The sequence below is a fragment of the Aegilops tauschii genome, chromosome 1 (assembly GCF_002575655.3).
Source record: "Aegilops tauschii subsp. strangulata cultivar AL8/78 chromosome 1, Aet v6.0, whole genome shotgun sequence".
Taxonomy (NCBI): domain Eukaryota; kingdom Viridiplantae; phylum Streptophyta; class Magnoliopsida; order Poales; family Poaceae; genus Aegilops; species Aegilops tauschii.
Window position 1 is genome coordinate 50,686,195 of NC_053035.3, and position 5,260 is coordinate 50,691,454.

The following is a 5,260-nucleotide window of genomic DNA, read 5'->3' on the forward strand; positions in this document are numbered from 1 at the left end:
AGCCACACAAACAATTATAACATCAAAGGGATAGAGAAGGCTCTAGTGTAGCAGATACAAAAGACATAACCATGGCGAAACTAATGTGCTTATGTTTCATCATCCTCACTATTGCGGTAGCCGTGTCGGCTGACGAATGTGAGGGTGACCGACAGGCCATGATCAAGGAGTGTGCTAAGTATCAACAATGGCCAGCAAACCCGAAGCTAGATCCATCGGACGCATGCTGCGCCGTGTGGCATAAGGCAAACATCCCATGCCTTTGCGCTGGTGTCACCAAGGAGAAAGAGAAGATATATTGTATGGAGAAGGTTGCCTACGTTGCCAATTTCTGTAAGAAGCCGTTCCCACATGGCTACAAGTGCGGAAGTAAGTGAAATATATTAAGGGAATTATGATGATCGGTATTGCATACATGCAGTTTTGATATTTGTTATTCTTCGGATTCACACGATTTTGATTTTAGTGCTATTCTGATCATATGTTGCGCCAAATTGAATGGTCTTGTAGGTTACACATTCCCTCCTCTGGCGTAGTGACTCTAGTTTAGCTGTGGGAGGAGAAGCGTTGGCTTTTACATTCCATGTGCCTGGCCTCACAATAGCTTTCCTTTCATATCTGTAATTCGCGAGGCTGTGCTCGGAAAAGTTTATGTTAAGCACTTTGTATGAGAACGTTTGTGAAAGTAATAAAGCCTTCTCCTCAAATTGTCTAAATTATGTTTGTTCATATATCATATTTTGGTTCTACTAGAAAATATGCCCGTGCGTTGCAACGGGAGAAAAACCATCAGATTATGCATATGTGGTAGAGATTAAAAAAAAGTCTGAAACATATGCCAGGATGAGATCGGGACCTTTGAAATGTGATTTCATAAACTACGTCTGAATCATGTCATGATGAGATAAGGAACTTCTAAAAAGTCATTTCAAAAGCTAAGGCACAACAACAAAATATTTTCTAGCTGAGAAAACTGTATTGATGGACCCTACCTAAGCTAGACTAATGAATGGTGTGTCTCACCTTCACCGAGGGTCACGGTGTCTACCCTCACTAGTAAAACTATAGTACCAGAATAAACATAGATGTGTATGGAGGCAAATTAGATATTTAGTCATTTTCATACATCTTACAAAAACTAATCCGTAGGAAGTTTTGTCAATTTTTTTGGGCTCAACGCTGTGCAGAATATGGAAACCTTTTTTGCGCGACTCACATGTACTAAATTAAAGCATAAAACAACCTCTACATATAAAAAAAACCTCTATATAAGCAGGTAAGTTTTGTTCGTTATTTGCAGATCTATTTGACTTTTTTGAACATTTTCTAAAATTTAATTTTTTTCAAATTCCCGAATAAGATTTGAATACATGATCATTTTTTCTAACATCATTAGTACTTTTTTTGCGAACATTTTTTCAAAATCTTGGTTTTTGTTATAAATGCAAACATTTTTCAAAATACTGGACATTCTATAATTTTCCAGGCATTTTTTGAATTCATGAAAATTTTATGATTTCGCAAAAACAATGTGAACAGTTTTTTTAAAATACTGCACATTTTATTATTTCCTAAACATTTTATGAATTCATGAACATTTTTTGATTTCTCCAATAAAATCCAAAACTACAACTTTTGGAAATCCCGAATTAATTGAAGAAGGAAATATAGAAACAGGAAAAGAAAAAAGGGCCATGTCATGAGTTTTTTTCTGCGAACATTTTTTCATTTTTTTATAAATTCAAATTTTAAAAAAATACAGGACATTTTATGGTTTTCCAAATATTTTTTGAATTCATGATAATTTTATGATATCGCGAAAATTATGCGAACAATTTTTTTAAATATTGGACATTTTATGATTTGCTAAACATTTTATCAATTCATGAACATTTATGATTTCTCAAATAAAATTCAAAACTGACAACTTTTGGAAATCCTGAATTAATTTGAAGAAGGAAAAACAGAAACAGGAAAAGAAAAAAGGGCGACATGGCCCGACCCATGAAGACGTGCGGGGTGGAGGAGGCACGCTCGCTGTTAAGAGAGAAAAGTAGAGGAAAAAAGGCTAGTACCTGGGATCAAACCCGGGTCTCCGGGGTGAAAGACAACGGCTCTAGCCATTGCAGTACGCGTGTCCTTCTGATATATGTAAGGGTATCATCGTATAAGAGACGAATCCGATGACGACGACTAAAAATATTGAATCGTTTTCTTCACTCATCGATGGCATTGTGGGTAATTTATGGCAACTTCGGGGGCAATTTTCATGAGATACCGCCAGAGGCAATAGCCGATTTATTATTAGGTAAAGATTTACGACTTGTGGTAGGTAAAGGGGTCAAGGATATTAACAACACTTCCATGTGTTTTCTTATATCCAAAGTTAATGGGTACATTTACGCCCGAGCTCAACCAGTTTTTCGCCTTAGTAACTTTCATTCCTAGCTGATGCAAAGCTCCAAGTACAACCTAGTTTGCTAAAAGTGAGGAGACGGATGGGGAAGGGGAAGAGAAAGACAAGTGGCATATTTAGTTAGTTTTACGATTTCAGCCACAAATCTAGTGTAGTCAGATTCAACTAGTCTACTTGGATTTCTGTGATGCGTGCAATGTCTGCTTTGTCCATTATAAATTACCAGTTTTTTATCATATGACTTATCTTTTAAATGAATTGGTGAAATTTTAATATTTTTTGAAAAATGATACGACCATCACAAAAGTTTGTATTATTAATAGATTTAATCACCTCGTAGGAGTGTGACTTAACCCTGTTTTCGGATCACTATGGTAGAAGTGGCTTGACTAGCAACTAGGCCAAGCCTCAAGAATATCATTTTCCCGACAAAGTGAAGTGTTTCGACTAGCAGCTTTCCCCCTTAAGGTTCTTTTCAGCTCATTCTTCTTTAGCTTAATATTGGACTTTCATTGGCTTGGGTTGACGATTACTGAAAAAGGCTTCCACCCTGTTTTATATATAAAGCAACACAGCCGAACTGATACAGTGTGATGAGGAGATCCACTTAAAAATTAGATCAAAGGAGAATACATGAATACATGAGAGTCCACACCATACCACAAAGCAACCTACACTACCAACAAGGATGAAGACTCGCCGCCAGGGGAAACTGCCGGACCTAGTTTCGCCGCTCACACCTAGTTCCCACTGGAGAGGACCTCCTGTCCTCCCACTTCGGATCGTGAAGCCCGTGAATGCTTGTGGAAAACAAGGACCGCGGGTGGAACAACGAGGACCCGCGTAAGAGAATAGGAGGAAAGTGAATCCACCCACGCTAGAGCCAAGGGAGCTCTAAGTCCGGATCTGAAAATGCCTGCCGATGACGGTGTCGTGCACACCAGAGGTAACATGGGATCCACAATGATGCCCTTAATAGGGAGACGACACAACATGTCACGATCGTCGAGACCGAGGAACCGGTCAAGGGTTTTTACCCGAAGCCCTGGCTCCGCGAGACGGACCTCAACGACACCCCCACGCCAGAGCCAAAGCATAAATTAAATCTTTAGCCTGGAGCGTCTCAACCTCGCCAAACCGAGGACTCTCGATCACCTTCCCAACAAGAAGGAAGACATGCCGCCACCAAGCAGAACCTCCAGAGCATGATCTGGAACCGTTGTCGCCAAGGCACCGCTGAAACCAGGGTGACCCAATGACACATCCTCTGCCACCCACATGACCAGAAAAGAGACCATCAACACGCCAAGACGCCTAATGAAAGCTGAATTAGCGGACCGCCAACAGGGGTCGTCGCCCTGACATAAAAAAGAACCCACCACCTAGCACACACCAGTCACACCGTCGGCCGACATGGATACATCCGGCAGAGAGGACACACTACAACCCCTGTCTATGCCTCCCGTCCTTCAGCCAAGAGGCCAAAACCAGGGAGGACCGCCCGATGACGGAAACACCACCTTTGAGTGGATGGGGGCGATAGCCTCCTGGCCACAACCACCCATCTGCCTCGGCGGCCACCAGCCCCAATCTAGGCAGGCATCGGGCCAAGAACCCCGTTGGGCCATGGATCTGGCTTGTAGCAGAATCGAAGGCGGTGAGACACTAGGTCAAGGCGAGGAAAACGCAGGTCACCTAGATGAAGCACCATCATCCGAAGTGGCAAAGATCCTTGGAGAAGCGAGGAAGCCCCGCCGGGGGCGCCTCGACAACCCGCAGCCAACGGCGCCCTAATCTGGGCGCACGAGAACCGCCGCCGCCATGGGCGACCGCACCACGCAGCCCACTATGCTGGATACCAACACCCACGACCCAGCTGCCAATGTCCGCCACCATGTCATAGACGCCATGTGAGACTAGGTAGGATCCTCGGGTAGGACTTTCCTACCGAGACATCTATAGCATAGACTTGGACAAGAAGGCTCTAGTTCTCAGAGATAGCGCCGCACCAAAGTGCATGCATGATTTACCTTTTTTTCTTTTACTAGTAAATGTGCTCGTGCGTTGCAACGGGTTCACTGTAGAGCAAACACTTAGTCCTCCTTTTGTGAGTCGGTGATGGGGAGCAGCGGGTCAAATGAGATCTTCATCCGCACCTCGGGTCGCACACAAACACTGACCATACATGACCAGTAGATGACACTAATTGGGAACTTTCATACAGATGGTGATGGAGTGATCTAATTATACATATGATACGTATCCAACGTATCTATAATTTTTAATTGTTCCATGCTATTATATTATTTGTTTTGGATGTTTAATGGGCTTTAATATGCTCTTTATATTATATTTGGGACTAACCTATTAACCAGAGGCCCAGTGCCAGTTTCTGTTTTTTTGCCTATTTTCGCAGAAAAAGAATACCAAACGGAGTCCAAATGGAATGAAACCTTCGCGATGATCTTTCTTGGACCGAAAGCAATCCAGAAGACTTGGAGTTGAAGTCAGGAACTCCTCGAGGAGGCCACGAGGCAGGAGGGCGCGCCCAGGGGGGTAGGCGCGCCCCCACCCTCGTGGGACCCTCGTAGCTACATCGACGTACTTCTTTCGCCTATATATACTCTTATACCCTAGATCGACTAGAGAGAGCCACGAAACCACTTTTCCACTGCCGCAACCTTCTGTACCCGTGAGATCCCATCTTGGGGCCTTTTCCGGTGATCTGCCGGAGGGGGAATCGATCACGGAGGGCTTCTACATCAACACCATTGCCTCTCCGATGAAGCGTGAGTAGTTTACCACAGACCTTCGGGTCCATAGTTATTAGCTAGATGGCTTCCT